The 26,118-nt window shown below is 41.6% G+C and overlaps 1 long non-coding RNA gene across 5 annotated transcripts in view; it reads left to right on the plus strand.

The window, feature by feature from the left end:
• LOC106629508 (uncharacterized) overlaps positions 1–25,773 on the plus strand; it is a 69,984-nt gene extending 44,211 nt beyond the window's left edge. The window contains exons 2-3 of one of the 5 annotated variants that reach the window (XR_012581635.1): positions 12,444–18,601; positions 20,062–25,773. This is a non-coding gene — a long non-coding RNA (uncharacterized LOC106629508). Of the gene's footprint in view, positions 1–12,443 lie in introns of all 5 variants that reach the window. The other 4 variants (XR_003380962.2, XR_003380960.2, XR_003380959.2 and 1 more) reach the window with 4 other exon arrangements.
• Positions 25,774–26,118: the final 345 nt, after the last annotated feature.

Consider the following 26,118-nt stretch of genomic DNA (forward strand, 5'->3'; position numbering starts at 1 on the left):
ACAGTAGACAAAGGTAGCCGTTTATGTCTGACATGGGAATTTGTATAAATACCATGGGATCTCATTTCCTTATGTATTTTAGAGCTGTTTGAACTTGGCAGCAGAATCCACAAGCTTCCTGGAAGGTCCACAAAGGTTCATCGCCTCGGTTGGACACGCAGTGGCAGGAGTTCACATGAATCCCTGGAATGTCTGCATCTGCGCTAGCTGCAGCTTTCCATAATATCCCCCAAATGTACACTCTGGGGGAAAACAATGAAAAATCACCTCTGCAGCTGAGCATTTCAGGATGACTTCTGAAACGGAAGAAATAGTACTTTTACTGGTGCTCTAAATATTGCTGTTATTTTATTGATGGGTGATGTGCCAATTTGGAGAAGAGAGGGGTATGTTCACTATGCATGGAGGGTGTTTTTAGATGGAATAACCTCTGGAATAACCCCAGCTTCAGCTGTGCCCAAAGGTGCTGCTTTTCTGACTTGGTCATGTCACTGTGGATACCAACTTAAACTGCTGAGATGCTTCTCAGCTGGCTAAAAAATAACATGGACTAAAGCTACTTCTTGTTTTTCAAATTTTAAAGTAAATTTAAGAATGTAAAAGGAGTCTTGGTCATCCTCTTGCATACTGTGGCAGAAATATAGATGTACACAGTGTTATAAACCATCCTCTAAGCTATACTCTCTTTTAATATTGGGAAGACACAAATGCACCAGGAATGTGAATTAGGAAAGCAGTTCTTTTCTAAAGAATGGCAAAATGTCCAGAGATCAAAAGTTAAATGTAGAAGCTGCTGCCAGTCCTTCAGCTGTGCTGTGAATCTCAAATTTTGGAGAGTGCACATACACAGAGGCAGGGAAGCAGGGACATTTCTGTGGCTCTCCAGAGCAGTTTAACTCATGAAGCATCAGCTTAGGGTGATGTGTGTGTGTCGCCAGCTCCGTCACCTGCAGAGCTGCTGTGTGCCCCCAGGGCCAGTGGGGAAGTGCTAAATGCACACGGTCCTGCATGAAGGCAACTTTCAGACAGCAGCAGATTCTGAACTCGAGACAGTTTAAGGGCGTAGTGCAGTTGGTTATTTTTAAATCGCCTCTCTTATTAAAAAAATAATTTGTTTGTTAACTGCCGAGTCCGGTTCTTGCTTGCAGTGCAGCATGTTTTGTCCAGCCCAGCAGTGTAACAGGCACGGATTTGCCACTGGTGCTCCAGCTGAAGGCTCTGCACAGACCTGGGTGCAGAAAATTCACAGAGCACAAGGGGCCAGCACATAAAATAACACTGAGTTATTGCCCCTCTCCTGAGGAAGGGCAGGTCATGGGAGAGAGCTGCCATACCCTAACCCATTGTGCTGCTGCACACCCTGAGCAAAGGTTTTCTTCCAACTGACACAGCCCTGAATCAATGCATGCGAGCAGGAAAGAAAGTTGCTTTCATATAATATTCCTTTTCATAAGTTCATTTTTCATGAGCTTCAGGGGAAAGAAAAAACCTTCAGTCTTCCCTGAGAGAAGAGGCTGTAACAGCTGTGGCTGGTATAAAGGTTGCCTCAAATTCTTTCTGTGCTCCCTCTTCTGTCCTGGCTTCCAGGGAGGAGAGAGTAAGAAAAAATCAGTAGCAAACTGAGTCTGGTTTTTTTTTTCCTCATGTGATGATAATCCTAGGACTACACTTAGAGAGAAACTTCCAGTGGGAAATTAAGCTAAACTGAAAAGCATAACAAAACCCAAATGATCTAGACTGCAAGAATTCCTCCAGTGTTTTGTTCTTTAATGCTTATTAATAGAGACAATACCAAACCCTTTTTGTTATAGCATGGATTTTTGCCTAGCAAACTCCATGTCATATCTTCTAATTTAATTATTGAACTCACAATGTGGATAAATGCACAGACATGGCTAATAGCATTCTCTTACAATTTCATTATAGAGTAATAGATGTGGTTTTTAAAAACTGGGTTTTTTTCTTCTGTTACAGAATGTTTGTAATATAAATGAACTCTCACATCCTGTCTTCTTTTTCTCTTTACCCTCTTTCAATTTCTTTTTAGATTTGATTCATAGAAAAATGTGAGTGCTGGGTGCTACTGATTTGGGTCATCTGCATGCAATTCAAAAGCAAAAGGTGATTTTATTTTTTTAAATTGCCTGTCAAGTAATTGGGAGAGATGCAGGAATAAGTGGATTTATGCATAAACCAGAAAACTTCAGGTGAAAGAATGGACCTCTTTATCATCGTAGAAAGAATCCATCTTCAATAATTAACAGTCAGACTATCCCCACACTGTTTCCGCATGACATCTGAGAACTGCTGCACTTCTTGAACCAATAGCTGCTATACAGCAACCAGCATCAGTCCTGAATGAAAAAATTGTCCCAACTGCTGGTGAATGGCACTCAGTGGGTTTCCCATTGAACTGTGCTGCGAAACAATGATGCACATTGGTAAATCACTGTGTGCGCCTTTCAGTTCTTATGCATATCCCATACTGGACAGCTTCCATTCACTCTGGCACCCACTGCAAACAAATGTAAGTATGCATCAGAGATGAAAGTGAAAATGCATATGTTAAATCCCAAATGGAAGCAGAAGAGTGTAATATATACATAGTTGCTTAGCAACAAACATGTTTTGGCCACAGGAATGGTGACATCAGTCGGAGGAGCGAGAGGGAAGCTGCTCTGCCCTCCTTGCCTCTCTCCCTAGAAGCTTCAGAAAGGTCTTTTCTTATTTCTTTCAGAGCAGAAGGGCGAGGGCTATTGTAGCCATGTGTGGATGCTGTTAATGCCCCAGCCCCAGGACAATCAGGCTGGAGCAGGGCACTGTTTCCCCTGGCGGTCTGCAGCAGTGGCACAGGCCCTCCTGAGCAGGCAGGTGCTTCCACCCTCCCTGCACGGCTCCTGCACAGCCCCTCTCCATCAAAACACTCCACGAGGAGACATGAGATCTGAAAATACAAACTGCTGCAAATAAAACACATTTTTGATGTTACTGATTCTGCCTTTGACCCTATCATGTTTTCCATGCTCCCATCACGGGTCTCTATTGTGACCCTTTCAAGCTTCTAGAGGCTTTTATTTTACTGATATTTCACATTCATTGGTCTCTGACTTTTTGATTGTTTTGATGCTGATTTCAGTAAATCACACACTGTCTATGGCTAGTGGACAAGTATTAATTCCCTTAATTTCAGATGGTTTGAATATCTTTTGTCTCTTTTCCCTCTTCCTGCACTGTCCTGCTCTCTGCAATGGGAGGCAAAGGAGGCAGCTGGTGAATCCTGGTTCCAGCAATGTGGAACCCTCCATGCAAGTGGCTCCTACAGACACACACACACACTGTACCTCATGTTTTCAGCAGCCTGGGTGCTCCCCTGGCCCACCTTGCATGTATAGAGAAATTGCATCTCAGGGATCAGGTCCATCTGCCACTTTGGGTTGCTGAAGACACATCCCTGCATACACTGTTATTGAGTGCTTCCTCTTAAGATAATTCATATTTGGATCCCCAGTGGGGGAAAGAGCACATCAGGCATGCACTTCTCTTTGCAAAGGGGCTTTCTTGACCACGGGAGAGATGTGTAGGAATGAAAGATATACTGAAGAACTCAAGTGAAATTAAAATAATAGATGAAAGCAGGCTTAAAGGACAATTATGGTAAAACAATGTATTTATTTCCATTCATGAAGCTTCTGCGTAGATAGTTTTGTTAGCTCTCATTTTCTGTGAATTCATAGAGCTCCTTTTTCACACACTAGTACATATCAAACTGACAAGGTATAACCAATAATATACCACTTACTATCAGATAAGTTTTGGGATAAATGTTCATCATTCTGAAAATATGGCAGAATTTGAGACAAGGTGTGGTGGTGCCTCTGACCAGAAAGGCAAACGAAGTCATTCTGGCAGGGTGGATCTAAATAGAAGGGAAAGACAAAAGACTGGAAAACTGGAAAAAGATTAATTCTGTCATTGATTCTTTCTGGAGAGCTAGAATATTTTCTTCTCTTGAAATGCCAAGAAAAAGCACCAGGAAGTATATAGTTGATGTCCTCAGCAAACAGTTGATGTGAATTCTTGTCTTCATTTTCAGCCTGTGACTTTAAGCAGTTGTCCTAGAATGGCTTTCAGCCTCAATCGCAGTCCTGAGTGATCCTACCGCAATTAAGTTCTCATATGGATGAGAAGTTCATGGCTGGCTCCTCAGTTTCACCAAAGGTGAAACTGGGCTCCCATATCTAAATTTTGTGAAGTTGGCAGCTTCAGCAATGGACTGAAATTGATTGCCTGAAGTTTCCCCCAAGAAATTCTCCTACCATGCTATGGCGCTTTTCCCCCGTATGTGAACTCTTCTTATTTAATTTGTGAAATAAATGACTATATAGCTGAAAGATAATTAAACTAGAAAACAAAATAGATGTTTTCGAGGCCTGTTAGATTGCTGGCACTTTAAATGTGAATAATAAAAAATTTTAATGGTAATTGTTGTCATTGAGTAACACAAGATTTTACAATTCACATTAAATACTGAACTCTAATTTATTTTCTAATGTGCACATTTTAGTTTATATCTCTGTGACCCTACTCTTTAAATGCAGGCTCAATCAGTTGTCAAGAGTTGGCTTTCTTAGAACTATAATTTATAATTTTCCTAATGGAAAAATGGGACATTTTCCTATTCCTATTTTCTTATAGTTAACCACATAGAGCAGGTAGTTTTCTTTTCAGAAAGATACATCTCCTTGTTAAGGAAAGATTATGACTCTATCCATGCTTTTAGTAATTGTGTTGTGAAGATCCAATCAAATGTTCCCAAAACAGATTGAAAGTTCTTAACAAGTTCATATCTCTAAGAGTAAAGTGTGAGTTTGAAGAGTAATAGTGAGAGAAAAGATGGGATGGAACCATGCAAGTTCAGAGTATGAGTCAGTTTTCACGAGTTAATGACATTTCATGTCACTTGGAGTCATGGGGACATCCTTAGTAGCTCTACTGGTCCAGTGACATGATTTGGGACCTTTAAGCAAGACTTCTGCGACTGTTTCACTATGCACACAGGTCTCATCAAGAATTATTAAATATTTTATAGGAAAAATTGCAAATATCGCAAACCCTGTTTAACCTCTCCCTCTCTTGGCAAGTCTTAACAAATTCATAAAAAAATCTAAGAAAACACAGTTTTGATGAAACCTTCCAAAAGATGTGTATTTTCCCAGTTGGAAAAATATATTTGGAGATCAGTTATCAACAAGGCACTGTTCAAATGGAAATCTGTAGCAAGCAGGATCCTGTGCTGTGATCTGTGCTCACTGATTGGTGTCAATAGTGCCCTGGGTGCAAGAACCAATTGTAATCACTACAACCACAAGGAACAGCAGCCTGGGAAAACTGCGGGTATGTTGGATAGTGGAACTGTAAATCAGATTGGGGAAGTGATTAGAAAAATGTTATTCATCGTGGAGAGAAAATAAAAGGTACTTACTGTATATACAGAGGAAAAGTTGGCTGCAGAATGGAGGGTAAAGTAGGTGATTCTAAAGAAAACAAGAGAGAAGTTAAGAGGGGTTCAACCTGCATTTAAGTCTTCAATGATAGAATGTTGTGAAAAAGAAAAATATGCTATTGAGAATTTTTTTAAAAATAAAAGTAACCTGGAAGGTTAAATTAATTAAAAAAAAAGTTATGTTCCTTTAGAAAAAGGTTACATTCCTTCATACACCTGTAACAGGTGTATAGGTCCTTCTGCCTTCCTCAGCACAAGCAAGCTTTGGGCATTGCTTTCCTAAAAGGACATGAAGGAAAAGAGAGAATCCTGAGCCAAGCAGTCAGAACCAGAGAAATTGGAAAGATGGGGACTGTTTACAGCATACAGAAGGGAGCTTAAAAATATTAAAATACATTAAAAAAGGTGCTGAAGAGAGGAAAGAAATGAATTAACATTTTCCTCCCCGAATTGATAAGAAAATATAAACTTAGTTAACTCAAAGAACAATTTAGGCTAGGTGTTATAAAAGTCATAATTAAAGAACAGGTCAGATGACATTGGGAAAGTATGTGCATTTCCACTGCTGAAGGACTTTACAAAGTGGTTAATAAACAACTGTAAAAATAGCACAGGTGCAGTTGATTTTTGACCTCTTAAAATCTGTTTCCGCTCCGCTTTCTATTATTTTCTCCAAGTGGATTCTGCCTCTTGGATGTTAGTTGGTAAAGCCAGCAATCAAAATAATAATGTAGAAGCAGAGGCCTGTAAACACAGAGGATCTGGTATGGTTTCCAGCCATGTCATTCAGCCTCTGGTAGGAAGTGCCAAGATATGTGCTTTGGAAGGCTCCTAGGGCACATAGCTGCGTGTCAGCCCATTTCAATTAGCGTGTTGAAATGGCGGATTACACATCTCTATAAAAATTAAATTGGTCTCGTCCCTGAAATTATAAAAAGCCCGAGGATCCAATAGAAGAATGAAATCTTGAGCACCTCGATTTCAGGAGCCACTGGAAGGCGTGGTGCCACTGTTTCTGTGGCACCCCACTGCTGCTGCTTGTCCTCTCTGATGTCCCCTCTCCCACAGCGTGGGTCGCAGGGACAGGGAAGCAGGGATGGAGAGCAGTCCCTAACAGATGGCATTCTGCTGGGGGTGGCTTGGCTGCCAAGATGTCAGGGAGCCCTGGGAGCCTCAGTTCTGCAGCTTTCTGAAGACAGGCTTGCTCTCTCAAGTGCCGTATTCAGACTATTTAAATGTGCAGTTTAGATGATTTTGAGTGTTTAATTGTACAACTGTCCTCTCTGCAGTACTGAGCTTGTGGCACACTGTAAGTCACCATGCATTCACCATCATCCAGGGCCCCAGCTGGGAGCTCAGGTGAGCTGCTGGTTTCCCTTGTGTGCTCAGTCATTTCCCTCTTTTGAGTCTTCTCCTTCCACCCCACCTGTGTCTCACACCACCAGCCAACACATTTGCCTCCCCAGGCTCTCAGGGGATCTATCATGAGATCTATATGAGGCTGAAAAATTTCTCAGATTTTCTTTTCTTCATGCCATTTTGGGGGCTGTCAGTGTCCCTGAAACTTTTTGTCACCACTGGTCCCTTCTACCTGTGCTGTATGTTGGTACAGCCCTGGGCAGAGACTCAGCCTTCTGTGCATCCATTCCTGAGGCAGCCAAGTCTTTCCTGGTGGCCTCTCTGTCAATGCTGAGTGTGCAGTGGTGGGTGAGTGGGTCATGGCCAGGCTCTGAGAGCCACAGAACTCCCCAGTGCTGTCCAGAGGGAGAATGACCCCTGACAGACCCTTCCACCCTGTGTTGGGTGGTGACTAATCCTGTGGGGAAAGCAAAGGCAGGGAAAAGATTGGGCAGAGGTCACACAGCTTCCCTGGGGAGGGAGCTTAGCCTTCCATGTGTGGATCCACGCTCTGCACATGAATACAGTGACATTTCTATCTCTCTAATGTCTCCTCCTAAATCTGCTCCAGGATGTCTTGCTTGTCGGATGTGGGTGGATCTGGCATTGCATTTCTTGTGCACCAAGGCAGAGAGTTCTTGGGAAATGGTCTCAGGAGTTGTTATTTCCATAACTCTCATTCTCCAGGGACTGGGGGAAGTGGGGACAGGAAGAATTGTGAGAGTAGCTATTATAAAAAGAAAAAAAAATAAAAAAACAAACCCAAAAAATTTTCTCTGGTGCTGTGCATGCTTGAGCTCTAAAAGCACTGTCTTCTAATCTCTATAAAAGTCACTGAATTTGTTGGCTCAGCTTTTAATTCTTTTCGTGGTGAGAAAGGCACTGCAAGGTGGGGGGAAAACTCCAACAAGACACTGCAAGGTGGGGGGACAATTCCAATAAAACACTGAGAGGTGGGGACACAACTCCAACACCTTCCCCCAGCAGCCCCAGGCGTGGCTCACCCTCCCTCGCCGTCAGCCCCGTGCCCCAGCAGCCAGCACGGGCGCTGCAGAGGGGCTCTGCACGGTGCCAGGGCGGCAGCAGGGCCAGGGAGGGCTCCCACACCTCAGAGCTCCCAGACGCAGCTCTGGGTGAGACAGGAGGGAAGCAGAAAAGCTGAACATGCAGGTTGGATTCTCTCTGCTCACCCCTCTGCTGGGTTTTGATTGACAGAGAGAAACAAAAAGCAAACATATTTTCGGAGGTGCAAAGGAAGTAGTGGCAGCAGACCTAAGTTCAGGGGTTTTTCTGGACTGCAGTTTTCAAGAGAGGAACAATGGTGGGATGGCAACAGATTGAATTGCCTCCCTGCTTGATGTTTTTCTTTGCTTTTATTTGCTTCTTTTTCACCAGGGAGAAACATTTGGTGTGGGTGCTTCTGAAACGAAAGGCTTGGAGGCCTGTCTTCTGGCCTCCAACAAAATAATTTGTATTTTAAAAATTTCTGGATAAATGAAACTTCTGCATTACTAAAGACGACATCAATGTGCATGAAAAACTTAATTTTAAATGGAACTGTTTTGAAATGAAAATGTTCTTTTTAGATAAAGTCAGAATAAAATGCTTTGAAACTTTTCTGCTTGGTTTGGTTTAGGAAGTGCAGTACAGCTGAAATGGACCTATTCCTCCAGGAGTTTTTTATTTTGAAAAAGCAGCTTTTTCTACCTGAAAAGCATTGCCCCCCTCCAGTTAGAAGCTTAACAGCGCTGGTGGTTTGTGGTGGGAATTTTCTGAGGTGCATAAATAACTTGGGTAGTTATGAACACTTTACCCAGAACCAGATTTATCATATTTAATATCTTAAATATTGGTGGAACAACTCATATTAAATCCTATGTACTATAATTTTTTCCTGATCAATTCCATATTTATAGCATTAATCATTTCTCTGCAGTTAATTAAGAGAATTGATGGCTCTCAGGCTTCCTTAAGCTGATTCTTTAAATAAATATATCAAACAAGATCTCTATTACCCAAATCAGACCCTGTCACAATAGCTGTACAGGGGCCAAAGGGACAGAAGCACAGATCCAGAGAGCATCCACAGGGACTTGACAAACAAAAAAGTGATATTTCAAGCTTGTGTCTCAGTGGAATGGGGAAATAATAGCAATATAATCAAGGGAGTGTTTGTGTAGCCCTTATGGTTTAAAAACCTTTTGCCTCAGCCGTGCTAATACTGTGAAACAAGGATGCTGATTATATGACCAATTGTTTGGCATGTGTTCCTAAACTGGTTTATAATTACCAAATTAATCTCTCTGAGGTATTAAAAGCCTATTTGCACAATCTTTGTAAAACTAAAAGGGAAGTGAAGCACTTTACCTGTGTTGATACAGAGCCCTGCAAACAGCAACTATTTGTTTTTGTAGCTGTTGTGGCTCTGGGAACAAGTAAATATAAACAGCAGGAAACACAAATACAGAGGCAGTGCAATTGGAGGCTGTCAGGAAGCAGTATGGTGGCTTCAGGAGCTGAATTCGGCTTGAAATAAGCTTTGTCTCAGTATGCGTAAGAGGCTTTGGCACTGTATCAGACCTCTGGGGAAGCCACTCAGCAGGGTGGGGATTACTATAGTTTGTGCTTCCCAATTCACAGCAAACTTGCTTCTCTGTCATAGCCGTGCATTAACTCTCTCTGTCCCACCTCGGAGCGCTTTTTGCGGGGGTTTGTTTGCTCTGGAGCCGGCATCTGCTCGGGAAGGAGCGGCACTCGGGGCTGGGGGCTCGGAGCGCACACCCAGGGAGGGAAGGAGGAATGGAAAGGAAAGGAAGGAGAGAAGGAGGAAAGGAAAGGAGGCACAAAGATGGCTAATTTTGCCAGGCTGCATGGTTCTCCTCCGCAATGCATGTGCTCTAGCTGCTCTGACAATACCATCTAAAATGCAAATGAATTATGCCTGCGTGGAAGGGCTGTGCAGACCTGCTGCTGGCATAAACTTCCTCCCGATGGGGATTTGTTTCCTTTCTCTGTGCGAACACATGGAGTCCGCTCTCTCTTTTGAGGTCTCACAAGGGTTAATTCTCTCTTAGCTGTGGGAATATTTTTCGTTAGGAGCAACTCGATGGTTATTCCTAACACATGACTATCAAAGAGTCAGATTAGCCGAGGGGGAGGGGAAGGACTCCTGAGTTTGCACTTCCTGTCTCTTAATAAAGCTGAGATTCCAGAAGTATTTTATATCCTTGTGGTTTACATAGGAAATTGTCTGAACACTCTTAGTAAGTTACTGAATATATGGCTGCTATATTGAGTACCGTTTGTCCACGGTCCTTTTTCTGTCAGTTATGTCAGATATCTAGAAAATGTTGTAAAATATCTTGTTACGGTGCACGGCTAAGTGAGGAACTATAAAATACAGTTTTAAAAATTTAAATATTTAAAATATATTGAGAAATGTGAGGTGCACCAGTACTAAAGAAACAACAGCAATTGTTTTATATGCACTGCTAAGGCAATAAAATGTGGATTCCTTATGTAGGTCCAAATGTAGCAGCTGGATTTGGCTTTATGAACCATGAAAAATAGTTCCCATCTGGAAGTTGATGTTGAATAAAGATGCAACAGTAAGGCTGCATCTTACATGTAACATTTATACGTTTCCAACTCAATACAGCACTAGTATTGGAGTGGAAAGAGTGAGGGAGAGAGAGATGGGAATATACAAATCAGAAGCCTCTGGCCAACATTTTAATGTGCATTCTCTAGTTTAGGAGCCTCAGGTTTTGGCTGCTGGGTTGTTTTTTTTTTTTTATTTTTTTCCCCCAGAATAACCGTACCAATAGTCAACAGCGTACAAGTAAAAAAGGCTTCTGAACGTCTCACCTCACACCACATTCACTGCTCCAAAGATCATTGTATCCATTTCTCTGTCAAATAAATAAGAAAGTGATAATGTTACTATTCTCTGATATTCATCCCCCCAAGCGTCCCTACAGCCTTCCCACCTATCAAATTGGCATTTAAAAGTACATTCATGGGGCCTGCAAATCAGGAATTCTGTTTCAACGTGACTGGCCCCTTGCTCTTTACCTGCACCCTGCCATGAGCAGTGTTTGCAACATGCAAATCCCGCATTTTCATATCCCAAACCCCCAGTCATAAGATGCCCAGGAGATCCTGCTTCCTCTCACACAGAAATTTAAAGGTTGAGTTTAGAGACCTTTTTAGAAAATCTGGCCCCAGACAAAACTCTATTAATTCTTAAAAGATTTTGTCAGATTCATGATGCCCCAAAGTTTTCAAAAATTCAAATTACACACAAGCATAGTCCATGATAAAACCTTACACTGCAAATTAGGTTGTAAATTCTTATTAATAACATAAGGCAACAAAAAGTCAATAAAGGAATGAAGTTGGAACATTTTATTGGCTCTTTTTTGCTTCCTCGAGCAAGAATTATTTCTAATGCAAGATGAAGTGTTAGGAGACGTGATGATCCCCTTTTTGCCTAGAAGATGTTGTGAGGTTTCTTTAACTGCAAGACTTTCATGGTGGCCCCAGTGCTGCAGTGCATCTGGCTGAAAAGATTTCCTGTATTTTTCTAAAAGGGTGCTGTTATTGTTCCTGCTGCTCTGGTTGTTTCCATGAGCCTTTAAAATGAAACCAGGTCCCACGCCAGTTTGTGAGGCAGACATTTTAAATGTTGGGAAAACTTTAAAATCAAAGTTGGATTTTGCAGGTATTCATTGTCATCAGACCATGGGAATCTTGAAATACCTTTAATCCACATTTACCTTTCATTTGAAGTAACACCCCCACCAATGCTTGCAAACTGTATTCCTTTAACATAGGAAATAAGAAGCACATATGTTTAATATACTGACATGTGCAGCACTCACTTGGTACATGTGGCCCACTGATGTGATCATAGGCTTTCTTCAAGTTAGCTCTTCAAATCAGAAGGTAGTGTCACCCTTTCACCTCTTTCATCTCATCCTGAGATCCCACACCTACACACTCCTGCCTATTCTGAGCCCCTGCTTAGTGCAGCACTAGAGCACTGGTACTGGAGAGGAGAGAGATAAAGAGGCTGGGGGTGATGGAAATGTATCAGAAGCCCCATAGTGACACTTTTACGTGTATTCTCTAATTTTGGAGTCTTGGGTTTTGTTTTTACTTTAGTTTTTTTCTTTTTGTAGGATAACCCTGCTACCAACAAGCAAGAGGCCTTTGAATGTCTTCCACTACATACCTTCCTCCAAAGCACATTGCCTTCCTCTTCTTGTCAGTTAAATAAAAAGTCGTGCCCCTATTTTGTGATATTAAACCCCTCAAGCACTCCTAAAGCCTCTCCAGCCATGCTTGGGGAAGGCTCTGGAGGTTTGTCCCAGGAAGGTGTGGGGCTGTGCAGGCACAAGGGAGGCCACAACACCTTTGACAGAACTTTTGCCACAGCCTGAGTGTCTGCCATAGCCTTTTCTGAAGAAGTTTCTGAAGCTGAACTGAATGATGTGTTTGTGTGCTAGTGTTTGACTCTAGCAGTCTATTTTCCATGCAGGGACCTTGGAGTTTCTGGCAGATATTCCTCAGGCTGGAATCCAGACAGCTTGTCTGAGCACGGAGAAACTACTCGCCTTCAGTCCTCAAAATATTAGCAAAAGACACTGTGTTTGCTGCTCCTTGGATAAAAGCATCCCTAATGGTGAGTGTGGTCTGAAAATAGCTTGATGGACCTGCTTCAAAGGAGGTTCACACTTGTGGGTTTGATGTGTCCACAGCAGCCCAGCCCCTGCAGGGAAGGGGTCCTGGGCTGTGTCTGTGCCCCATGAGGGTGGCACTGGGCTGGGGCAGAGGGCAACAGGGGCAAAGGGAGAGTGAAGGCAGATTTGGGATGCAGGGTGGGAACAGGGAGGTCAGAGGAGCCAGTGAGGCTTGAGGAGGGAGGAGAGACCTCACAGCCTCCCTCACTCCTTTCCCTCCATCGTGGGGCTGTCCCAGCTCTGCGCTGCAGCCCCTGCAGGTGCTCTGTGCACCTTGGGCAGGGAGCATGAGGGCAGCCAGGCTGTGGCATTCAGGGGACATTTCTGCTCTGTCTGCCCCTCAGTGGGCTGCAGGTCTCCCCCTTCCCTTGGCCTGGCAGGAGCAGGAAGAGCACAGGGCTGCATCCACAGGAACGGGCTTGTCAGGGTCAAGGATCCAGTTCCACTCTCCTCTGTCCAAAGCAGAGCAGATTGTAACCATTACCTACTTTGTCTATGCCCTGAGCATGCTCTGGATTCAGTACAAAGACCATAAGCATTCATTAACTTCCCTGTACAGCCTCCATGAAAAGATTCCCAGCACCTGGAGTAAGCCTATAATGTTGGCTATGGCATACAGAGAAGTTGCTATCTCTCCACTGCCTGTATACATTTATTGTTCAAGTTAGTTTTTGTAACTAAAATGGCATTAAAGAAATTAAATATCTAGGTTTTCAAGTCACAGATATATTTTTATCCTTAAACGTGCAGGAAAAAAAAAAATTGAATGAGGGAGACTTCTATTCTCATTTGCAGGATCTCCAGCCTTTTCATTGTTTAATTCACGTGCATGCAAATGTAGGGATTATGCAAGCCTCGGCAGGGCGTGCTCTGGAAGTTGCATCCACTGCTGAACAATTTAAGGAGCTAGGTTTCATGGAGTTTGGCAATCCCTTCCAGAAGTGCTGAATCTAGGCCAGGATTTAGGCTAGACTTGCACGGAGCTATTAGAAAGCATAGGTTGTGTGCAGTTAGCCTGGGAGCTGCAGAGCACAGCTACAGTCCTGCTTCTGTCCAGTGGCCTTAATAAAGATTCCCATTTATATTCATTACTGCAACCAAGTCCTGCCTCTAATCTATCGCAGGGGACGCTACAGATATATTATTTCTTTGTAGTCTCAAAATGCTCAGATGGTTTTTAACCTTATTAAATCTGAACCCCTTAAATGTGCTTCTGAAGCAAAAGTTTTAGCAATAAGCCTTCCAAAAAGTGCAAGATTTACAAAGCAGATTTATGGCTGTGTGGTGAGTTAAGTAACGTTTCTCTCAGCATATCATTTGCCAAAATTAGAGGAAGGTCCCTGCTTCAGCTGAACAGGGAGCATTAGGAATGTGTATTGTACTGGTAGATCAGTCTGTTAGTGCTCTAAGAAGCAGGACAACAACATGTTAATTTACCTAGATGATGTTCTGATGGTTGTTGCATTTCAGGAAATAATAAAACTTTGTTTGGATTACGGAATGCTTCAAAGTCCTCAGGATTTCACATTTACTGTATGGGAATAAAATTGGTCATAACATGCCAGAGTCTCTATCTTTGTTTTTTAATAGAGCCAAGAAAACAATTATTTCAAAAGGTTAAACCACAATCACATGTACTGTGGCTCCATGCAACTATGTGATTGTTTCTAAGTGTGCAGGTGCTATATTGGTGTTTACAAGTCAAGGATCAGGCAGAGCTTTCAGAGCCTCTGTGGTACATGGTGCAGCATCATGGCAGCTTACTTCACACCAAAAAAAGGCACACAGGTTCAGAAGTTGTAGGTATTGATGAATCTGAAACGAAAAGACAGATCTTCCTAGTCAGCTTAGGATTGTTTTTCTGGTCAGAAATTATGTAAATAATGGTTAGCTGAATGAGAAAACTCAGTGTTACTAAAATAATATGCTATCAGGTTTTTGCTATGTTGTGTAATAACTAAGCAGACTTTTTGGCTACAGAAAGAGGAAACAGTGCATAGACTGCACTTTGATTTCAGCATTTGGTAAACAGTATGATAATGCAGATGTTTGTTCATTTTTCATCTACATTTTGGGGCCACATGTTTTCAGTCAAGATTTGGAGACTTATTTTCTGAGTTAACTGTTTTCTTCTAACTGTATTCTTTAGATTATGATTTTAGAGCCAGCTGAAAACTGAGGGGGACCTGCCTAAGACCATCTCTACCCTCACAGTAGTTAATTTTATTGTATGAGTAAAAGCAAAATTCTATGAGAGTATAGGATTAAAAGCCAATCAATGAAGAAAAAAAAAATGGCCTTAGAAACACCAGTGTCAGCATCTCAGGGGCAGAAATTCCCCTTTTTATATTATAGGCAAAAAGAGTTCTAGAGTGGAGCCTTCTCCCAGCACCTGGCCTGGGATAGGATGTGTATTCTGGCAATTTGGCTAAATAAACAAGCTGAAAAATCAGCAAATCTACACTGTAAAAGCCTGTAGCCAGATGCAACAGGAAAGCAAATTTTTCTGTCTCTAGGCAGATTGGTACAAAATGCAGTTGAGGGATATCTTTTCCCTAGACAGAGAAAGCAAAATTTGGATGAGTGTTTACTCCATCTGCCTGTTTTGGACAATGGTGTTCAAGGTGACCAGAAAACTCTTCAAAATAACATACAAGTGTTCCTCTGGAGGAATTTCTGTAAGTTTTAAGTGCATTAGATTCCTATATGGGTGGATACTGATTTTTTATCAAGAATGTGTCTCCTAACAACGTGGTGCTACTGACAACAAATCTCATCAGTGTCTTCCATACACCAGTCACTGACTATTCGAGGGAGAAGGAATTTCCTCGAGTAACAATGTTTTATAGTATGCATCCATTCAAAGTACATTATTTCTGTGGGTTTTATATTAAGTGGAAATGTATTAAATGCAGTATGAACCAATTGATCAAGTGAATTTATAATATGCATTTATATGAAGTGTTCCCAGAAATTAATTAACAGAAAGTTTAAGGTTAGTTCTGTATTTATTTGAGGTTCTTTTATGTATCTTCAAAGTACTAGGAGTTAAAATTTCCACTTTTGAAATTGAATTCTGGGCTATAAGACTAACTTGGAAGTAGATCTATCTGGAGTGAAATCTATATCACTTGAGGAGAATCTTGTTCTAAATATGTATTGCCTTCAAAGCAATAGATATCATCCTTTGTTTGTTTGTTGATAACTTCTCAAATACTTTGAAGAAAGAAGTCTCGGGGTGCATTTGCAAACTTGGCACTTGGCAGAAGAGGAATTGTGAAGACTCAAAATATTGTAGTGTCATGTTCTTGGTCTCTTTCAGGTGATATCCAAAATGCACGAGGTCTAAAACTGCAGACTGCCAGAGCAATTAATCAGTGGAAGCCAGGGACGAGGATTCCTGTGTGACTTGCAGAAAATCCATGGATGTATCCAGCTGCCTTCAAGCAGCAGTAACCCCTGGGGGGAAAGGCAGGATGCATGTCTCCACTGGTCATCCCTAGAGACAGCTTTAAGGTGGTCCCAGCTCCCCTCTGTTGGGGTCTGTGCTTCCCTGGAGAAGGCTGGTTGCACCTCAGGCAGGAAAACGCCCAAAGGCACAGGCTTGGCTGTGGGGATTCCCTGCTGTGGGAGCCCTTCAGACACCAATATCTGTCTTCTTTCCTATGTGGAAACTTAGGAAAGGGTTGAAATATATCTGAGGGAATTCTGCCAGCTATTCATGTATCTACATTTTCTACTCACTCAAGGAGAGCAGTGGTAACCAATGTACTAAAAGTCTTCAAATGCTGACAAATACAATTTAGCTTTGAAGGCTGCCAGCAATTCTATGGTAGTAAATCCCATTTGCAATCAAAGGGTGAGTCATTAGCCTTGACATTTGAGAAATGGAGATTACTATGAATTTATGAAAAAGGTTCCCTAAAATGTTTCCTTAGCAACTGCTGCTGAGGAGCCTGGGGCATCTCTCAGGTCCCCAGGCTCAGGAAAGCCAGCAGCAGTGGAGCAGATGGTTTCCTATCCACTTGCTGTATGTAGTGCTAAGGGATCACTATCCCTATCCACTCAAGTCTTGTCTAAGTGAGGAAAAAATGGTGTTTTCTTGTGTTCATTTATCTTTACTGAGCTGACTTAATTCTGCTGGAACTGTTGCAATGGGCACAGCTTATTATACAACCCAGAGGCTTGAGTATCCTGCACAGGGCTATGAGCAACTTGGTCAGTTCCAAACATGAGCCCAAGTGAAGTGATATGACAGCTTATTGCCGTCATAAAAAGCATGCTGTTTTATTTCAAAGGGGTTTCGTTAAAAAAAAAAATTAGAGAAAGTTTATAGTTTTTCATTTATCCTCTCTTTCTGAAATGCTCTTAAGTCCTCTACTCAATCTTTTACTTATAGCCGTGAGTTTTTCTTCTAGGTCAAGAAGACAGAGTAATGAAGACTTCCCATCTGTAGAGAAACAACAGAATATTTATTGACCTGCTGTAAAATCGCAACCATTGACAATATTAAGTATTTTGTAACTTAGCCAGTAAATTTAATCTCAACACATTTACTTTGGTTAAGCCAGAGAAAAGTACTTTTCTCTTAGTTAAGCAGGATCCTTAGCTGGCTCAAAAAAGGTGAGAGACCTCAAGGTGAGCAGTGGGAAGGTGAGAATGGGGAAGAAGGGGACATGGTGTGCAGACAGACCTGGGTGCTCCTTGAAATGGCAAAGGGGGTGGAAGGCATTGGGGTTGTGCAGAGGGAGGAATCTCTTGGGTGTACTACAGCAACATCTGTGCCTTGCCTCAGTCAGGTAGGCTGTGAAACCAGAGATAAGTCCCAAGAAAAGCTGTATGATTCCAAAGCCATGGAGAAATACCCTTATGGCATCTGCATGGACCAGTGCAGAAAGTTTCTTCTGGACCTAGAGAACAAGTTTTAGTGAAGAAATGTGCAGCAGCTCACCAGCACATACTGTATTTTTTTTTTCTGTTGTATTAAATTAATTTCTTTAGTAAATTAAATTCTAATTTTCTGTTTCCAGTAGTCAATATTCTATTTGCATGACTTCCTTTGGTGGTAACATCTCATGAATTTCATGTGTATGTGATTTTTTTTTCTTCAGGATTTTTCAGCTCCAATAAAAAACCTAACAGCTTCTAAGGAAAAGATACTACTGCCACAATCCAAATATGAGCTTAGTTCTTAGCAATTCTGCTGCAGAATATTTTCAGGGGAGTGGCTGCACTTCATGACATTCTTACAAAAATATGAAGAATATTAATTTTTTCCAATGGAAATCAATCCTTTCTTTTCTCCTCTGTGAAACAAGACACTCACCGTGTTTCTATTGCTCCCGTGCTCTACATCCACTGAGAATGGCCTGTCATTCTGCAAACTCTCATGTATTTTACAGAGTCAACATTGCTATTCATCTCATGCGACTGCAGCCAATCTTGGCTGCCAGGTGAGACGCGATGTTGAAACAGAGAAACCATCTCAAGGAAATACAAGCTCTCAAAGCGTGAATGGCTCTGCGGATCAGAGAAGGCATTTTGAATTACACCTGGAAATGAAGCGGGGAGCAGCCGAGTCCCCAGAGCACGGGTGCAGGGATGGGGAGGAGGAGCGGTGGCAGGGCCGGCGGTGCCACCCTCGCCCATTAGGCTCTCGCAGGTCGGGTCTGCGCACATCGGGGATGATTGGGAGCAGCTGCAAGCTGAGCCCAGTGCAGCGCTCCCAATACATTCCAGATGATGAATATGATGCAGGCTTACTGGAAGAAAAATATATTTCTGAAGAGAAAAACAATTACTTCTCAAGGCAAGACAATGAAGCTGAACCGACGCTATGTGGGCATAAAATAGAGCAGAACTTTTGGGCAATGGCTTTAGCTTCTAATAAATCACCCACCTGGAGATACTTTTGCAGAGTGAGCTTGGATGTATCAGACCTCAAGTATTTTCAGAGGTATATAAAGTTGAAAAATTAGTAATTTAAACCTTTATTTTTCCCCAAAGGGACGGACACTTTGTTGTGTCATAGCCTCCGATTTTCATGTTAGCAGAAAGGTGCCCTTGCCAGTCCAAACAACACGTGGGCTGTCTCATGGAAGTTATGAAAAAAGGCTTGGAAACACCACTTGATACAGTGGGTTTCACTGGCTGAATCTTCAGAGGGGACTTGAACGAAATTTGCAAAAACATGTCAAAAGTTAAGTGGCGAAAATCAGCTTAAATGCCTAATTTTAATTTTGTTTGTGCTCTTTGTTGTTTCATTGTGGAGGGAGGGAAGAAGCTGTCTTTTTTCTCCCTGTCCTTTCATTTTGTTTGGGAGAAAATGGATGTTGGTGAAAAGAAGAGAGCTCTGGCAGGGACTGGAAAGAGGTTGTTTATTCTGTTTTGTTTTCTTTAGAAAGGGGCAACTCTTCTAAAACTGGTGATGATCCAGTTAAAGGGGGACTCCGGGTGGGGAAGAGAAAAGAAAACTAATAATCAGCCTCTAAATGACAAGTTTTCTCTTGAACAAAAGAGCAACAGGAGGCAGTGCAGGCAGGGGGTCAGTGCCCAGGGGTAACGTGACCAAAACAATGGATGGAGAATGTGTGCAGCTTTTGCCACTCCAGAAGCTGCTGCCCCAGTGCCCTCACTGAGGGACTGCAAGGGTCAAACCTGATCCAGTGCTGGGCAAGTGTGGTGCCACTTCTGGAGTCCTCCGAAGAGGAGGCAATGACTGACTGTGGGTAATGCAAGCAGGAATTGAAGAATTCCCAGGGAATCCCCCCAGTTCTGAATGACAGTGTGACTGAACAGCCCCAGCCAATAAGGCAGGGTCCCTACCAGCAGTGGGGCTAAAGGCGGGGTTTAAAGTGACTTCTGTTAAAGATGGAGACTGCTTGGCATCATCTGTGCTTCCCTTGCACTTGGTTAATTGCCTGTTGGGGAAAGGCAGTGGTGCTGGATAAACTGAAGCGAGATGATTTCAAACTATTATGAGCATACACGCAGAAGTTCATTCTGGTTTAGACTAAATTGGTTTTAATTTCAATTCATGTAACTTCCGTGTGGACGAGGCCTATGGCTTGCCATTTTGCAGCAATGGTGAATTTATAGCATATGTGCTGCAAATGGTCTATCATGCAAATTCTCCTGGTATTTGCTCCTAGTCCAGTTCCAGCTGTCGGTGGAGATGGAGGAGCAGAATAGACCACTCACACGGCCTCCCATGTAATGCAGATTGGATCCATTGTCAGTCAGATGGACTGGTGGTGTGGGAGCAGTGTGAAGCCAGTTCTTTCACTACATGGTGTGTAAAGCAATGAGGCAGACAAAAGCTGGATTTAAATTAGGGAATATTTCTGCCAAATTTCGTTCTCTGAAGCAGAAAAATAAAACACTTAATGTGTCTGGCAATGTTTATTCTGTGCACAGGGTTTTAGCTGATCATAAAAGAAGAGCTATGTGTGAACACTATCTGGCAGCTTCATCATATTCTGAGGAGATGAGAGAGTATGAGTCCACCATGGTCTGAAAAAGTATCGACTGAGAAAGTGGAAACAATTTGGCAGGAAAACAAGATGGCAAGAGAAAAAGAAAAAAAAATAGGTTCTTTTCGATTAGGTAGGAATTACCAGTTATAATGACAGCAAAATTGTATCTGCCACAAAAGCTCCATTTTAAAAGTCCTTGATGTCCTCAGTGTCCTGCTCAATGGCCAGAGGCTTCCTACTTTGCCTTCTTGCTGCTTATTCAAAGAAAGGCAACATCTGAATGATCGGAAAATATATGTGCTGCTCATGCAGTAACTGCACGTGCATGAAAATAAAAGAATTCCTTGCCTTTGCGCCATGGGTATCTGTGCTGATAAGGAGGCAGTAACCCTCATTACATGCATATTTGAAGACTTGGCCCTGAATTCTACTGGTGAACTATTTTCCAGGACTTTTCCACTGTATCTTCTTAGAGGTTTGTGCTCCAATCATCCAATACCTTGACAGAAATAGAAGACTGTGTTAAAAATAATCCAAAGAAATAATACAAGACCACTTTTAATTCAAAATTATTGAAAGAACAAGTATCAGCTAATGTGAATGAAAACATAGTTGTGTAATCCAAGTAAGAAGAATGTCAAGAATAACAACTTTGTAACTGGGTTTGGAAAAACAAACAATTCTTTCCTTTCTTTGCATAATAAATATGATGTGGGTAGCAAAAAATAACATTTTATGAATGCTGTGACGTGTTTTTATTTCTACTGGTTCAAAACAGCATTTACTTCTTGAAATTAAATGGAACCTGATTGAGGTTTGTCCTTTCAGAGCCTTGTCTGGTATAAGGTAATGCATTGGCTACCCTATTGATATTGTAATTTTTTCTATTATACATAGAAATTCTCATATTGCAAGTTGCTGGGGCCCTTGATATTTCACAAATTTGGGATCATTAAGAATGTTTTCCATGTCAGAGCTATACTAATTGTGACTGTGTTGATGACATCCACCATTCTACTTAAATTGAAAATTGCTGCTTACTAAAGAAGTTGGACCCTGAGCTTAAGTCCTTGGTGACTGATTTGATTAGTCCATTTGAGTGAGAATAGGGCAACACAGGGGCTATGTTAATGGAACTTAAACAATAGGCCATCACTAATCAGAGACCTCAAGGTTGAAGTGAGGTTAATTGTTATGCGGGTGGTATTTGAAAAGAAGTGTTGACTGGTGTAATGCACTATGGGACTGTAGCATTTGAACATGCAGCCCTAAGGCCAGAGGTTTTGTTTAGTTTCCCAATGAAATTTAAAGCTACATTATGTACATCTCTAAACAACAGCCTATATGCTACTGCCTTTTGATACATCACAAGAGCAACAGCTAATTGATAACCGAAATGAGCCCCCAGGCACAAAATTCAGATCCAAATCTGGTACTGGATTTTAATCCCTTTCTAAACTTGGTGAGGTGGGAATTGATTGAGTTTTGATTAAGCCCTTCACGAAATGCACATACAAGATTGAAATGGCTGCCCCGCCCCCAAAAGTTTAGAATATTCTAAATTCAGTTTCAGTTTAGTCCTAGAGTGCACATTTGGTGGAAACATATGAGCTGACAACTACAATGTCAATGCAAAAACATTTTGGCATAATTGGGAAGAACTGTTATTGGTATTGCTGTGCAGAGAGGGATTTTATATCTCAACATGAGTGGCACGAGTTCTAGCTAGATTTCTGAGGGGATGCAGCTTGTATGAAAATATTGGTATTTCATCCTCCAGAAACTGTGAACCTGTAGAGATGAAGTCCCAATCTTTGTGAAAATAATCTTAAGGGGAACAGAGATTCTTAGTGATCCCACTGACAGGGAGGCTACAGACTTGGCAGACATTAAATGTACTATAGACATTAAATTAGCCTGCAATTTACTGCAATAGAAACAGATCTTGTAAACTGGATTGATACGTGCTTAGGCTCCTTACAACTCCATTTCATGTGGCTCACAGGACTTATTTTTAATTAAATAGAGTTTGGACCTCTGGCTTGAATGCCTCCACTGCACATGTGATGTAAAATTTTCTGTAAGGAATGTATTAGCTGTGCACTGCAAGACTGGCTGGTGGTGCAGCCCTCCTGGTTGTGACTCCAGTACCACTTTGGTGCTGGCATATGTCTTTAGGCTTAGTTTCCTCCAAAGGAATCTGGTTTGCAACCACAGACTAGTGGATGAAGCTGCTCTGGTGTGAATGCTTTCAAGGAAATTAATGAGATGAAAAAGAAAAAGAAAACCAAACTGGGGCAGGGTACAGTGAGGGAAGGGGAACAGCTCCAACATAATCAGCAATAAAAATAACTATTGATTCTAACAAAATGTGAAAAATAATGACAAAGACAAGAGGTGGTATAGGTGGAAAAAAGAGACTTCTTCCTTCTTTTGCTGTAAATCAGCCAACCATTTTTTTTTCAGAATGCAATTTTTTTAGGAAAACAAATTTCCCGTTTTTGTGCATGTAAAGTGGCACTGGAAGAGGGGCAGGGAGAATGTGCCAGCACACATAAAACTCTAGTATGAGCATGGGAAATTAAGGACATTTTAACACAATCACATAAGGAATTTACAAGGTCCTAAGTCATGAATAAGTGCCTTATTCACAGCAAGCCAATATTTTGTTGTATTCCCATGGCAGAAACAAAATGATGGGCAAGAAATGGACAGACACATAATACACACTCCAGTTGTCCTTTGCAGTCAGTGCCTTTCCCTAAAAAGAATCCTTTCTCTATTTTCATTTCTTCTATCTAAATAATCACTCCTCCCAAGCATACCCAACATTAGCAAAGTCTTTCCAATGTGATCAGAAGAGTTACTGGGTGCTGTAGACAGAGCAGCTGGGGGCCTTACAAAAACCACTGATTCAAAGTATTTTAGCACAGTATCCCACACACCAAATAACTACTTAAATGAAAGTTTAATTGCAGCCCCTAGGGAAGGATGGAGGAAGGGTCAAACTGTTAGACACATGTGCTTTGTTCTTTGTAACAAAAGCCTTTGAGCGTAAGTAAATGAACTCTGAAAAATAAAACGAAATTGTGTTTTGATGTTTTGGATATCGACTATATGGGAGGAGAACACACAAAAGGAAATGAGGAGCAAGTTAAAAAAAAAGCTGTTTGTTATCTACTGCACCATTTGCATTTGCTTTAAAAATCCCAGTAGTGTTCAAACTACCTGCTTATATTGCACTCTGGGCAAATTCAGGGCTCAGGGTTAATCTGGCTGGGATTTCTTCCCTTGCCTGTGTATTACTGCATCTATTGCAATGTTTAAAAAAAAAAAAAATCATCTCTTTTGGGTAGTGTCTGAAGCTCCACACTTCCACAAGGACAGAATGTGCTGGGAGCTGTACAGATGCAGAAATAGGGTCCTATTCTCAAAGAGCTGAATGTTCACAAAAGGACCCAGCAGCCGACAGGTGGTTGCAGACTGGTTTTCTCAACAAGCATCCAGCCCAGCCAAGCGTGCCCTACTGAAGATTTGTCCCATTGAAGTCAGATGAGAGTATTTTCAAGTTCAAATGAGCTTGAAAATTACAAGGGACATTTCTCACTGTGGAGGCACTTTTTTGCTGAAAAAAAAGAGAGCAGAACTGTGCCTCCTGAAGACATGAAATCCTTCTCCCCTGCATAAGGCAGGTGGTATGAAGAATGGGGAGGAAATGCATTTAGCAGAACAGGTGGCTTGTTCTCATTGGGATTAAATCTTTCAGGTCTGCCTTTTGCTTTGGAAACTACCCTTGCTTTCCATTCACATGGCCTCAGTGTGAGTCTGTCTTCTGTTTCTCTGTGATGCTGTGAATTATCATTCTACATATCATTAATGTTCGAATTTCTTCCACACCTTTTTGCTCTGCCCACCAGTCACTGAGCTGACTTTCACAGGGACATTCAGGAGAACTTAGACTGCCTTGGTTATCCGATCAAGTGCCACTAATTCAACAACTATGGAGATGCCAATTATATCTCTTTGGAATGTATTCTGAATTCGGCTCCCTCTATTTATGCAATTCCACATCTTTGGCTTCAAAACATATATATAAACAAGTGTTATCCATGGCAACTGATGGAATAAATAGACTTTATTTTGGAGCTTAGAGCTTTCTCAACTTCATTACATACAACAGCCCCAATGCCAGAGCCTGAATTCAGAAAGATCCCCGAGCATAAGATATTTTTATGGCTGCCCTCTGTCGGGCCCTCTTATTTTAAGGGCAAAATTTGGGTTCTAAGTTTGTGTTCCAGGAGTTTTACCACTGTTCCCCTGGCAATGAGTGAGGTACAAACCATCTGCCATTGTTATGTACTGTGGGTGTCTCACTCCAGCCCTGTCACTCCATCCTTTAACCTCACTCAGCTTTCAGATGTGGGGATACCACAGGAAAGGTTCTTGCCAGGAAAGGGTCTTGGAGCTGTCATTCACTATCTAGATCCATCTCATTACACTGGGAACTCCAGCCTCAGCCAGGACTCCCACGGGATTCAGGGGGGATCTGATAGTGCTGAATAACTGCATGGCTTGGACCACGTGTTCATGCTGAAAGGGTGACAAGAAAGGCATTACATTCAACATCCGCACATGAAAAAAGAATTCGGCAGTGTATATGAGCCATCCTGAAAGTTGTGGTCCCCTTTCTACCTTACTTTCTTTTGCAAAAAGCTTCAAAATAGAATAATTTAAATGTAACAGACATCAGAAGTTTATTTAAGGATTTATTTTAATATGGGGATAATAAAAAAATTCAGTAGTGTTACATCTTTTAAAAAAACAACAGTAACTTAAGAGAGATCCTTCTGATTCACAGCTGAACTCTGTTTCCTCAGTGCACACTCACCAGATCTTTGATTCATTGTCCAATGTGAGTAAAAGCTTTCAGATGTTTTAACTAACTAAATATAAAAATTCTTCTTTCAGATCTAGATACCTTTTTAAAGGCTGGCTTTGGCTGAATCATCTTATTTTTATACCACAATCAACACAAGTCCACTAATGAAATAATTTTTAGCTGCTGAACTGTACTTGTTGTTACTTCTGTCTCATATGTTAGTGTTCCCAGGTAGTACAAAACCCCTCACTAAGCAAGCCAAGTTTAAAATTCCCCCAAGGTTTTCAAATCAACCTTCAAAGATACCATTTTTATCCCCAAATTGCAATCTAAAAGTTAAACAAACTTTTCCCTGAGGTGAAGTAAGCTCACAGTGGACAGCAGACATTGCTAAACACGCCAGTGTGCCTGCTATATGGCCAAAGTGTTTATTCAACAGAAGCTTGGACGACAGCCACCACATCAATGTCACAGCCTCTCAGCACATGCGAAGGAAATACATGTGATACATAGCAAATTAGGTGTCCTGCTCTAGAAGGAGTGGAATGGGATTGATTTGCCACTTTTAGCAATGCTCTTTTACTGTCAGCTTGGCTTTGAGAAAAGCATTAAAGATTCTTGTCACAGATGTTTCTTTCATAAACTGTTGTGGGAGAATGACATTCTGCAAAAATGGTTTACTACTCTGCTTTCTTCTCCTGGGAAAACAAAGTGCGCTAGTCAGCCCAGCCAAATGGGCTCAAGGAACGCTCTTCAGTTATACCACAATAGCATTAAGGATCATGACATTTACAGAGCTGATCTTAGAAGCTCTCTTGGCAAATGTACAGTGTAGAGGTATTTATTCAAAGTGTGTGCCATTGAGGTTTTTTTTTTCCCCCGTCTTGCATTAGTTCAGTGGGGTAAAACTGGCCAGTTGGGTGTTCAAAACAGGGCAGATAAAAAGGACTGAGCTTACACACTGTGTATTAAGTGAATGGTTCACACTGCATTTGGGTAATTAATCACCTTTAAACAAAGCAAAAAAAAAAAAAAAAAGGGGGAAAGGGAAAAAAGAGGGAAATCTACTACAATAGTTAACATATGAAGCCTCCCTAGAATTTACTCAAAGTTACCGGA

Source organism: Zonotrichia albicollis, chromosome 9 (genome assembly GCF_047830755.1).
Source record: "Zonotrichia albicollis isolate bZonAlb1 chromosome 9, bZonAlb1.hap1, whole genome shotgun sequence".
Lineage (NCBI taxonomy): Eukaryota > Metazoa > Chordata > Aves > Passeriformes > Passerellidae > Zonotrichia > Zonotrichia albicollis.